This window comes from Rattus norvegicus, chromosome 9 (assembly GCF_036323735.1).
Source record: "Rattus norvegicus strain BN/NHsdMcwi chromosome 9, GRCr8, whole genome shotgun sequence".
NCBI classification, from domain to species: Eukaryota; Metazoa; Chordata; class Mammalia; order Rodentia; family Muridae; genus Rattus; species Rattus norvegicus.
Genome location: NC_086027.1, coordinates 114,602,474 through 114,615,875, shown reverse-complemented (window position 1 = coordinate 114,615,875; position 13,402 = coordinate 114,602,474). Strand labels below are relative to the sequence as shown.

General features: G+C 44.4%; 1 protein-coding gene across 3 annotated transcripts in view; it reads left to right on the top strand.

The window, feature by feature from the left end:
- Positions 1-13,402, top strand: part of Ptprm (protein tyrosine phosphatase, receptor type, M) — a 704,621-nt gene that overhangs the window by 175,125 nt on the left and 516,094 nt on the right. The window lies entirely within an intron of this gene.

Genomic DNA, 13,402 nt, shown 5'->3' with positions numbered 1-13,402 from the left:
AATGTTGTTCTTAATAAGCTTTAATAATTATGATGACCACCATGATCTTCCCTCTCCTTCCCTTAAGTCCTTATAATTTCCAAGTCGGGAACCCTAATCTCTTGAGCACTGTGGTTCTGTGAGGCTTCAGAAGCTTCCCAAGTCCTGTTCAGTGCCCAGATCACTAGCTCCTTTGCTGGCTTCCCTTTCTCTTGAGAATTTGCCCGTCACTGCTGCCTCGGGAGGTACTTGATTAGCCCCAGTCTAACTCTCATTTTTTCTCTTATTTGTGATTGATCCTCCCTGAATTGTTCCTCCCCCAGCGGAGTCCTTGCCTGGAGAGCAGCTGAGCCTGTTCTTGTCACTGCCCAGGTATTCACTGGTGTTCAGGGAAGCAGAGGTGGTGGAGAGTTAGATCTGGTAGGTCTGTCCACACAAGCACAGTCCTGCTGACATTACACCTGTCTTCTCACCTGATGAAGTCGGTACCTTTCTGTATGCTGTACATCAGTAAAGATGGAAACCAGGGCCATTTGCATGTTAGGCAAGCACCCTGTCTACCACCGAGCTGCACCCCAAGCCTCCAATCTGTAGTTTGTTCATGTGACGTTTCTGATTCCATTACTATGGCCCTTTCCACAGGATAAAATACTTTGAAAAGAAGCCTAAATATTGCAGAATCCTCTTCAGCATGTGCTGATTCTCTTTGAGTCATGATGAGTAGCTCACTGGATGAAAAAGAGGCTTGCTGCCAAGTCTGACGCCCTGAGTTCGATATCCAGATCCATAAGATAGAAGGAGAGGACCAACTCCAGAGAATTCTTCTCTTCTCTCTCATTGTAGGAAACAAAGTCAAGTCTAGAAGTCTAGATACACACGTGTGTGTGTGTGTGTGTGTGTGTGTGTGTGTGTGCGCGCGCGCGCGCATGCACATTCTCTCACACACACACTGAGACAGAGAGTCACATACATGCCACACATAATGATAAATCTGCAAATATAAAAACAAAAACTATTAACCTTTCTTATGGTCAATGGATGGCAGAGAGAACTGTGTGGCTTTTGTTAACCATATGGGTTAAGTTGTTTAAGGCTTCATTTAACAATACAATTAGATTTCTTTTCACACCTGCATTACTTGTTCTGCTACAAATGGGTGGATGCTGTATTGACTGGATAAACAGTTGCCCTCTTGGCCAAATGTACCAAATCAACTGTTTCAATATGGCTTGGAAGCTAGGAATGGTGTCTCCATTTTTAAGTGACTAGAAAACTTTAAAAGGATAATAGTATTTGGGAGATATGAATTTCAAATTTCCACATCCATGGGGTTTATTGTCACACGGTGATGGCCATTCCCAGAAACAGTGGGTCACAACTTTAGCTCTGTGGTCAGATCTTCATAGCTGGGACAGAGACAAGGGAGAACAGAACTGCATCCTTCTCTCTCACTGTTACTGGGGTGGTATGCACTCCTGACCTAGGCTGTTTCAAATCATTAATCTCTTTTTATTCCTGTATCCACATTGTAGCTGTTAACCATAGCATGGCTTCACGTTTCCTCTCACCACCTGTTTTTGTGGTTTTCCAGTCTCTGCCTCTCTCTCCCTTAGTGCCTCAGTCTTGGCTGCACTACTGTGGTTCCCATTAGCAAACCACCCATGAAAATGAGTTTCAAAATGATGGCAGCCTAAAGTGTTACTCTAATTTTAGCCCTTGATGTTATGCTGTCCTTTCTGAAGTCGAAGGTGGGGTTTGTTCCTTGTTATCGTCCATATGTGCGACTATTTATAAAGTAAAAAGTAAACACAGTCTGGAGCTTTCTCCAAACTGACTGGCTGTCTCCTTTGAGCTGGAACCATCTCTCTGGAACCACATGTTAAAGCCAAGTACCAAGTGTCCTGTGACTTTGTATATGTAAACCTGAAGCTTTTGTAGTTGACTCTGTACCTTAACAGTCTCCTTAGGAGCAAAACAATAAGCTAACTGTTCTCTGATTGGAAACTGTGTGACTTGTTTCATATAAATTGATCTTCCTCATCAGCACCGAGGGGAATTATAAATGTCTATCATGAAGATTGCACCTCTGGGAACTGTGATTCAAACCCACATAAGAGTCTGGTGTATTCTGTTAGCACTGTGGCTTCTGGCCTGGCAGAGCAAGTCACATCCTGTGAGTATCACACAGACAGTTGTCCTAAGAAGTATTTTATGAGCACGGAATATGTATCTAGGGCAGGATTATGCTCCATGTTTCTGTAATTTCTTACTATATAATATTTGTAACTTACTACTTTAGTCCTAAACAGTAGATACTGATTTATTTAATTTAGATACTTTTGTGGCAGTGCTGGGGAGTGAACGCAGGGCCTTGTACATGCTAGGCAAATGTTCTACCCTTGAGCTATACCCACCCCACCCCCACCCATGCCATTTTTATCCTTTTATTTTGAGACAAGGTTTCATTAAGCTATTTGAGCTGGTTTTGAATTTACTTTGTGGCCCCATGTAAACCTCAACTCATTACTTTCCTTCTTAAGCCTCAGAGGGCTGTGCTACTACTCCAGACATACTGAGAAGTCTGAGTGAATGACCGATCACATGTGTTGCTCTTGTAAAGGACCTGGGTTCAGTGCCCAGCAACTATAGTGGATCTTGCACAACTGCCTACAACTCGAGCTCCAGGGAAGGAAATCCACTTTGGACCTTCCCACATACCTGTGCTCAAAACTCAAAAGCAACCCCCAACCCCCACCCCCACCACAACTTTAAAACAATAAATCTCTTAAAATTTGATGCTTATTTTTAAATCTCTTTTAATATTAATTTTAATATTAGCAATAATAAAATATATCTCGTGAATAAAATGAGTGACCGATATATAATAAAAACAATATAGTTGTCTGTAGTAGCTCTTTATCCCAAAGTAAGTTCAAAGCAGGACTACCTGGTATTCATAGAATTTACATTTATGTCCGCACTGTCCCTTTAAGATACTATATCTTTAAGGCATAGTTCTTAAGGCAACTGTTATGAAGTTGACTCGCACCCTATTGCAGGATGGGAGGAGATGGGGAGGAGGAAACCACCCTGCTGGTCCTCAGGGAGTGTGGCTTTCAATCAGAAGGTCCTTTTTACCGTCTTGTCTTGGCTTTACCTGTTGGAAGTGACACTGGAGACACAGTGACTCGGGACTGAATCATGGCCCTGGTACCCAACCCAAGGCAGGGAGACCAAAGTGCCTGGTGGAGGAGTGATAGACACTTTTAGTGTGATGACCCAGAAAATAGAAAAATGACTAGGCGGATTTGTTTAGCATCAGCTGCACACTGGGGAGGATGATGGACTGACAGAGTAATTGAAGTTTTCTCTTTGGGCGCACTTATCAGGCATATTGTCCACGTGCCGGGGTTGCCCTCCCCGTTTATTTGCACTGCGGGTCTCCTGTGGCATTTTGTGAATAATGAAGGGGGATGGCTGTGAACGAGGGAAGGCCATTTGTCCTCGTGAATCACAATGCGTATCCGGTAAGGAATACGTTGGTCACAAAATATTCAAACATTTGTTTAGTCATCTCACTAATTCTTCAATCAGCTGCCCCTCTACAAATGTTAATTAAACACCTGCCTTGCGCCAGGCATTGTCCTGTGAGCTGAATGAAGATGTTTCCCCAGAGCCTCCTTCCATTCCAGGTCTGACTGGATGGGTCAAGGACCTTGTGCTATAAAGTGTGTTTGCTCCTGTTTAGCGGGAAGGTGGTAAATATTTAAATGATGATGTCAGTTTCACTCCATCAGACTTAGCAGTCAGCAGCACGAGGTCGGACGTTTGGCTTTCCTCTACGCTTTGCCCCTTAAACAAAACAGAAGAAATGGTGGGAAAGGGAAAGAGTGTAAGTCGCAGGCTGTACCCGCTGGTCAGCCTGTCTCCTCAGACAAAATAAGCTCCTGCCAACAGTCCATTACAGCAGTCGACACGCTCGGCCTGCGAGCTTTGTGTAACTTGTGGTGGCCCCGAAAGCCTGGGTGGCAATCTCCATACTTCACACCACAGGAACCAGAAACGAAGAGAAATAGACCCTTTGCTTTTCCGACTGTCCTCAGATGACCTTGTAAAGGCCTACATGTGGCAAGGACATAGGTGTCTAGTCTAGGTGTCTTCTCTGAGCATTGTCAAGTGAGCATGAAAACTGACTATTGTGGGACTGTCCACACACCCTGCCGGAGCCTGCCCTCTCCCTTCATAAGGCCCTCGAAGTTCCTAAGCTCTTAACTTTGTACCGCCTGCCTTTATTCAGTCAATGGTCAGCCTGCCTGATCTGTAGGCCCCGTGTTCATGGGTTCACTGCAGACAGACAGGGTTCAAACAGAACTATCTCTACTGGCCCTGCATGGAGATATTTTTCCTTCTCATTTTCCTTTTAACAATAAATTATGACTGTCTATATAACATGTATGTGTCACTGGTTAATATAACTCGTGTGAGGTTGACATAAATGCATGGCATAAAATGACAGTGTGCACAGTGACTATTATAGCCCTTAATACAGAGGATGTGAATATCAGTGATCTGGGTATTCCTGAGGGGTCCTGGAACAAATCCCTTGTGGCTATCCAGGGACAGCTGTATTTGTGTGTGGAATGACTTCCATGAGGTTGGCCCTCAGCAGACCACAGCTGAGTCTTTCTTCCTGCTGATTATAACCCACAGAGGGGACAGGCACTTGACCAGTAAGTAGCGAGAACATAATTAGTGGTAGGCAGTACTTGAGGCCAAGAACAAAACCTAAAGTCGGGGTAAGATTTGAGTCATCACGGAAATGGTAGGTGGTGCCTGTTTTACTGAATAGAGACCTAAATTGAGGCAGGGCCAGGAAGCCATGGAGGCCAAGTGGTCTAGATGAGTGTGTGTGTGTGTGTGGGGGGGGGGCAGGAGCAAAGGGGTAGCCTTTGCAGGGCTAATGATGGCAGATTTTACTAGACCTTGAAAACTATGAGATATTAAGAACCTGCCCTTAGAACTGGCCATGGGAGAATCTACGCTGTATATCAGAATCTCAGTCTCATTCCTAGCCAAGTATAGTGCTAAAGAAATACCATTTCTCTCCTCCTCCTCCTCCTCCTCCTCCTCCTCCTCCTCCTCCCCTCCTCCTCCTCTTTATCCTCCCCTCTGGCCCTTCTTCATCCTCTTCTTCCTCTCCAATTGCTCCTTCTCTTCTTCTCCCTCCTCCCCCTTTTTCTTCTCCTCCTCCTCCTCCTCCTCTTGGTCTTTCTCTCTCCCTTCATCTTCTTTCTTCCCCCAGTTCCTCTTTATCCTCTTCTCTTCTCACCCTCTCTTCCTTCTCTTCTATCCCCCACCCATTCCCTTCACCTCCTTCCCTGTCCCCTTCTCCCTTTTCCTTGAGTTTAATGGAAACCCCTCACTTAGCTTGCCTTCAACTCTAATGTGGGTAGCCCGTGCCAACTTCTTACTGTCTCTTCTGAACTACACAGTGTGAAGAATAGAACTTAGATATGCTTGTGAGGTTTGCGAGTAGATTCATAAGAACCTGAAAAGAGCCTTTGAGAGTAGTGACTTCTATTGCTGTGGCGTTGAAAGTCGAGGTGTGCATGCTGCCGTCCGTGGAACATGCTCCCATTGTGTTTCCAGCTTTAGCTTTATCATAAAAGTCAACACAGTGGTTGCGTTGGGTCTTGGATTATTGTCGTTAGGTCTGGATATTTCTAGTCACTGAACTCAGGACTTGGAAAGGGGTTTGTTTGTTCTTGACTTTTCCATGCAAACCTTCCATTCTGTGACTTCCAAAAAGCATTCTCCATCTCTTGTGAAACTCATGTCACCGGGAGAGAATTAGAATGAGTTTCCACTTTGAATCATGAGGCTGAGACAGTGTCCGGGGCTGTGTCCTGTCAGCAGTCTCTACGTTACAGAATGGAGAGAAACAACTTGAGATGGTGATGAACACAGTCAGGCAGTTTAACTCAGTGATTGATGGAGAACGCCTGGCTCTGTCTGCCTCATGTCCACATGGTGTGATTAAGTGGTCCTCTCATGGTGGCCCTCACTGGCTTTGTAACTCTAGATATGGCTGTAGGTGATAGATCACATTTCTCATTAATTAGGAAAGAAATGAGTTGCCTAGTCTTTGAATTATGTATGATTTGGATTTTTGCCCAACTAGAAATTGTGATAAAATATAGAAAACATCAAATCGGCCATTTAAATTTTTTTTGGAAATTATATTACATAATTTCCCTCTGCCCTTTTCTTCCTCCAAACTGGTGGTGGTGGCGGCAGTGGTGTTGTTGTTGTTGGTTGTCCTAGTAGTAGTAGTAGTAGTAGTAGTAGTAGTAGTAGTAGTAGTAGTAGTGTGTGTGTGTGTGTGTGTGTAAACTCCTGAATACAGTCTTTTTGGTCTAGATAATGTGATGTGTGTATTTCAGGGCTGTACACATAATGTTATGCATATGGTCTTCAGGTCTAGATAGTGTTATGTGTGATCATTTGGTATTGATAAACTAATTGGTGTTCTTGTCCCTGGAAAAGACTATTTCTCGGTTCTAGCTGAGGAGCCTCTGGGTGCTGTGTCTGCATGCATGGCATCTTCAGCAATAGGGACTTAGCTTTCACTTCTGGGGACAGGTGTCAAACAAAGGCAATAGCAGTAGTATAGAATGTTTTGGGAGTTTTGGACAGCCCTGACCACCATCTTAAAAGAGTTTCTCGTATCTGTTGTCTGTCAGCTGGTCTTCGGTTCTTGGAGGGCGCATTGACAGCCTAGATGGGAAAAGTTGATGTAAAGTATATGCATATATTTATATGCTGACTATTTATATGTCTATTTGATGTATTGTAGATATTTTCGGTAGTTAATAGTTCCTTATGGATTTCGCACACCTCCTTACTGCTGTTTTACCCTCTTCCTTTCTTCTGAATCCATCTCAGTCCTTCCTTAATTGCAGCCCCACCAACCCTTCTTTTCTCGCTTCCCCATCAGATCACTTGTTCCTTGCCATTCTCCTCTCTGTTCATCCCCCACCCCAGCAATGTCTCCATTTTCCCTGTATTCCAGGATATGTACTTCTTGCCTGTGCCCTGGACTACTGCTGCCTGACCCTACCTGCCCTTGGGGGTTGGGGATGAGGTGGTACAGAGTCAATGACAGGTTCTGGGAGCAGGTGAGAAACACTGCAGCAAGCTCTAATACCCTCCACTCGTGCCTCATTGGTCCCAAGAAAGCATCGCTTCTACAGCAGCTCCTGATTGGCTCACATTATCCACACCAGCAATCCTTGTTCTCTCAGGCAGTCTTCAATTAGGTCCTCCTGTGGGAGATGCCTTTACATTTCTGTGCAGTCTGTGCAGCCCCTGGAACTTACATGAAGGTGGCCCCACCATTCCTGCTCCATGTACTCATATCTGAAGACTTGCCCCACTGACCTCTGGAAGCCAGTATGAAGCCTTTCTCCTTTAAGTTGCTTTTTTCAGAGTGTGCCGTCATAGCCAGGGGAAAAGAAGCTAAGATAATGTTGCTATTTCACTGACTGTGGCCCTCTCTGTCTTAATATGCAAAAGCTTTGGAGATTAAGATTGATACTGTTCCCAACACTGCTACAATGCTTGCTGGTTAACTTACTTCATTTGGGCCAGTGGAAGCTAGGACATTGTAGCCACTAATCAGTAGTGTCTTCTTAGCAGTCAACAGGGGTTTTCCATTAAAGCTCTTCTAAATTCCAGTCTTGGATACTTGGAAATTCACAAAACATAAGAATAGTGATTAACTCTGTTTAATATATTTGCAGCAAAGTATACAAATCTGCCTCTGTATATAAATAAGCCCTGTAGTAGTTTTACTTCTTGCTTAATTTCCTGTAAAATTACCCAAGATGGCATTATCAGAGAGATGTGAGGCCAACTAATAGAATAAACGGAGAAGCCAAATGTGGCAGATGCTGGAAATGGAGCCAGCATTCGAGTAGAGGAGGAGGAAGAGAAGAGAGATGAGGACCAGAGAGGTTGGGTGATGGTACAGTTGTCACACTTGGCTCCAGGACAGCATGCTGAGAATTAGGAGAGTGGTGGGGTCCTTTCTGTTCCAGCTCTATGCTCTCCAGGGAAAGGCTGATGCTGAACATGGCTTACTTATAAAAAAAAAAACATAGCACCTACTCTGACTAAGTATTGGGGAACAGGACCATACGCTATGACTTGTGACCCAGAAATAGCTCCATTCATCTGAGCAGATTCATAACAGACAACACAAACTGGGGTGAGCGAATAGGAAGACCATTTCCTCAAGATGAGAAAGCCGGAGGCCTAGATGTTTGTCTCCAGGGCCTAAGGAAGTTGGTCAGTTCCTGTTTCTCTGTGAATGCATGTGTGTGGTCAGACAGGAATGGGGTGAAAGGGTATTGTTTGCTCTATCTGGGTAGACCTGGGTAGCAGGTCAGTGGTCGTCATTGTAAGCCTTCACAAAGCCAAAGTAGAGCTCTTAGTGGACATTCTGGGTGACCTGAGACTCATGTCTTTCACATTCTACCACCTACTTCAGAAGTTTTTTCACAGTCCCTCAGATGTGCCTCAGGATTTCCATGACCCAAGTCACTCAAGAGTGAAAATCATTTAAATGAGGTCTAGGTTCAGATTCTTCCCAACTTCACATCAGGGTAGACTGTGGCTCATCTTCGTCCTTTAGCCCCACATCATGCACAAAGCACAGGCCTAGATACTGAGTCTGTAGTGACAAGCCTAGGCCCAGGCAATCCAGTGCTGAGGAAGGGATGTGACACCATCAGGCTGCCCGGATGTTGTTGAGATACAGACGACTTCTAGAAGAAAGCGTCTGCCACAAGGGCCACACATACATGACTGGAGCTGAAACTTTACACAGAGGTGGTTGTGGACAGAGACAGAGAATATTGGGAGAGAGCGTGAGCATGCTCATACTGCCTTGGAGCTGCCAATGGTGTGCCAATCTTGAGGAGAAGAAATGGGACCCTCAGAGATGCTTGTGTGTGGGTGCACTGGTGTGTGGAGTACATGCGGGTGTGAGGGTTGTGTGTCTGTTTGTGAGGAAAGGAGTATTTCAGAAGTGCATGGGGTGTGTATGGGAAAGCCGGAAGTTTATGTTAGATAGGCTCCATCATACCCCCTACCCCATTTTGCTTTTTGAGTTAGTCATTGAATCCTCACAATCACATGGGCTGATGACAAAATCCCTGGGACTCACGTTCATGTGCCCATTTTTATATGGGTGCTAGGATCTGAACCCAGGTCTTCCTGTAAATTATGTCCCAAGCTGTCTGAGGGAACTCTTAGAGACTCTTCTGAGTCTCTGTAGGAAGAGATTCGGGGAGATAATTTGCTTGCTGATCTTTGGCAAAGGAAGGAGAGAGTGTCAACTACACGAAGATGGAAATTCAAGTTGTCCATCTTGTGATCTGTGTGCATATGTAGGTATGACGCAGGTGCCCTAAGTGTCTTCTCTGTCTGCCATGTCGGACAGGGTTTCTTCTGTTCACTGCTGAAGATGCTAGGCTAGGTGGTTGCAATCTTTCAATAATCCCCTTCCCGGAGCGAAGTGTTGGAACTATAGGTGACACGTTGACTACTGGGTCCCACATCTACCTGGCTCCTGGGGATCCGAATTTAGGATGTCAGGGGTATGTGACAAACTCTTTCCCCACAGAGGCCCCTCTATCTGAAAACTCAGACTTTCTGATGAGTGTATCAGAGACATCATAATGAGCTCTGACCGGAAAATAAAGACTGAAGAAAAAAAAACACGTGAGTAGTTTTTTCCTTGATCTTAGGAGAGGTTATGCCAAACTTAAAGGGTCGTTAAGTGTTTATGTCCGCACAGAAGGAAAATGAGTGAAAAAGCATGTGTGTGTATGTGGGTGCATGTGTGCCCATGTGTGTGTGTGTGTGTGTGTGTGTGTGTGTGTGTGTGTGTATAAAGCAGATATGCCAATATGAACATTAAACAATTATTAAAGCTAGGTTGAAGTATATATATATATATGTCTAATTGCTCTTCAACTCTTTTGAACTCCTGAGTTAAGCATAATCCACAGTGTAAATGCAGGGACAGAGACGAACACATGACCCGGGGGGATTGGCCGCGCTCCTGAATTTTATCCACTGATACATTTTAGACAAATGCTGTCAAATTGCACAAAAATATTTACATTTCAAACAGTGAGAGCTGGGCCCTGCTTCCCTTTCTCAGTGATTCAGTTCTTGGTCACTGCTAGAGAGGCTCCTCAGAGCCCAGGGATTTATGTAACACCAATTTGGGGTAACTAATTTCAGGGATATAATTCTAGGACTGTCTAAACTAGGACAAGTCCTTCATGCTCTGGTCTCAGGTCTCAGTAGATGTATCAAGTATAACACTGTGCATCCTGTCGGTAGATACCTCTGGCTGGCTGACACATTGGAAGAAAGGGCATAAAAAGGGGGATTGTGAAGTTTTATTTTTGAATTTGTACTTGCATGTGTTCGTGTCCTCTTCAGAGCAGGACGACTATGTATAGGAGAGTTCCTGTCTATTTCTTGGCAAACTCTAGGAAATGATTACGCAGATCATTATTTTAAATAAGTGGACTTTAATGCCTAGTTAACCGATACTTTATTCCAGATAGTGACAAATTATATTTTAATGCAGTGCTCCGAAGCTTAAGTGGTGGGAAGAGAAATAAATATGGCTATTTAATTAATTGTCTGCTGGACAATCATAGGGCTTCTATCTGGTGGGCGGACAAACTCAAACATCTGATTATGTGGCAGTAAGTGTCTGCATCTCACACCCGAGGTAGCATATTGATACAGACAGTGGTGCCTTTATGACAGTGTAAATGAAAATTGCCCTGCAAGTGGTTGACCCTTAGTTGGGTGCTTTGATTGTTTACCATAGAACTATTTCTTTCTCTCTCTGTATATTCATGTGTGACAGGTGCATGTGCACACTGTGTGTATTTCTGTGAAGACGGGAGGTTGCCATTGGGTGACTTCTTTAATCATTTCTCCACCTTCTGTTTTTCAGAGTCTCTTACAGATCCTGGGGCTGGGTTTGGCTAGACAGACTGGCCAGCAACCCTGGGGTACTTTCTTTTCTCTTCTTTCCCTGTTGTTGGGTTAAAAAATGCATGATGTCATTCTCCGCATGATGTCATTCCCTGGCTTTTACACGGATGCTGGGGATCCAAACTCAGGTCCTCATGCTTGCACTCAAGCACTTCACTGAGTGACCCATCTCTCCAGTCCCGGCATCATTTCCCATTGTGTGTGTGTGTGTATGTGTGTGTGTGTGTTTTAATTCTTCCTAGTGAGCTTGGAAACGCCATCTTTTGTACATTGTTAATTGTCGAGAATATATACAATACTGGCATCCTTTCTAATAGACTTGAAGACATAGGCTGTATTTTATTCCACGCTTTTAAACCTAGAAAACCGGAGTTTCTGGGCGTGGTCTTGGGAAATTACAAAATCCTCATCTAGTCATTTTGTTTGCTCTTGTCTTTGCTGTTGAACATAAGACCCATCCTGGGATCTCACACCTTGTGAGAGCACTGCGAGCTCCCCAATTATTCTCTATAAACAAAGTATCTCTTGCTTCTTAGAGTCCTGTGGAGTGACAGGATACAATTTGCCAGTAGGTCAACCACTGAGCTGATGACAAGTGACCTTTCTAGCATTGCAATCAATGCTTGTTATTTGGAAAACAAAATGATACAGTTTGTATCTTTCAGCTGGGAGGTCATTGGGTCTTTCTACCATTGACAGATGAATTTGTTACTTGACCCAGATGAGTCAGTTCAGGCAGGAATGTTAATTTCTGGGTGGGAGAGGTGGCTCAGTGGTTAAGAACCTTTGTTGCTTGCTCTTGCTGAGGTCTGGAGTTCAACTCCCAGTACCCGTGGAGTACAACTTTGCGACTGCATGTAACTGTAGCACCAGGGATCTGACGTCCTCTTCAGGCACTCCTGGGGACTGCACTCACACACAGACTCTCATGGACAGGCAAATAAAAATGTAATGAAAGTGATTCTTTAAAAATAATGTTAATTTCTTTTAATCGATCTGGACCTTGGTCTCCTGAGAAGGTCAATGTGTTTGGTCTATGGCCTAATGTACCATAACTAATTAGCCGTGGTCAAACAAAGACTGCTAGAGTATATTAAAATTTTAAAAAGTACCCATTTGAGAAAACAATACTATGCTGATTTGGGCAAGCATTCACTAATGTTTTGTTTATACTATTTTCCCATTGTTTTGAGGAAAACAACCTTAAACATGTAGGCTTGTGTGCATCACAGCTAAACAGAACCTATTTCCTCGTTCCCTGAAATTTGTGTGGTAAGGACATCAAAGAGTCTATAACTCTAAAGGTGAGTAACTTTCAGTACATGAGGGGCAGGGGGAGGAGCTGGGAGCTGATGGAGCTCCCTGTGGTAGTTAGGAGTGGTATGGGATCATTGTGGAAAGGGATGAGCTGACAGCACGTGTAGCCTTTGCTGTTGTTAGCAGATCTGGAAAATTGCTTCACTTTCTCGGAGACACGTTGGCGTATGGCGCATCTGCGTTGCCTGTTTTATACTCGGAAACATCTGCCTTGACTGATGAAATGTCAAGAAGCTTGTTCATCCAGGAGGAGCTTTACCATGTTTGCCTGCTTCTTCCTGTCTTGGCTGTCCATTGTGGGAGCACTGAGCATCTTTTATGTTGAGTGGCACATGCTGGAACCAATCACTACCTTCACAGGCCGGTTCTATGGTTCTATGGTATTTGGAGGCGGGGTCTTGGGGAGGTTAAGATTCCTTGAAGTCCTCAGGGTGTGGCTGCATGGAGGGATTTCCTGGGCCCTGGGGAAGACATGACCTCTGGCTGTCAGTGCGTGACACTCCCTACACTGCTGTGACATAGCACAAAGCCTCCACAGGTACTAGAGGTAGGGGTTTGAATTCCTCTGCCTCACTGTCATAGGAGATGAGCATTTCTTTATAAAAATACCTGGTCTCTGATCTCTGTGGTAACAACAGAAGACAGATTACCACAGTACCTCCCCCACAGTTCACCCAGGGCCAACTGCAGGGTGCCTGGGAAGAAAATAAACTCCATAATGCACCTCTGAGGATTTGGGAAATGAATCTCAGACCCGAGTAGTAGGACGCCTTTCATCGCCCGGAAGTATTTTTGAAAGATTTAAAGGGCTATTGTCAATGTCGATGTGGGTAATGCCTACTGCTAATTTTTGGATTATGTACCAACACTGGGCAGGGAGTAGGGGTGGGGAACACAAGGAGAAGGGGCACCTATTCCCTTGGGCAGCAGAGCAACACTGCCTGTGAACAGGTGAGAGGAATGTGGGAACGGCACTGTCAAGTGTTCTGTTATCATGGAAATATTTTTATTTGAGGTT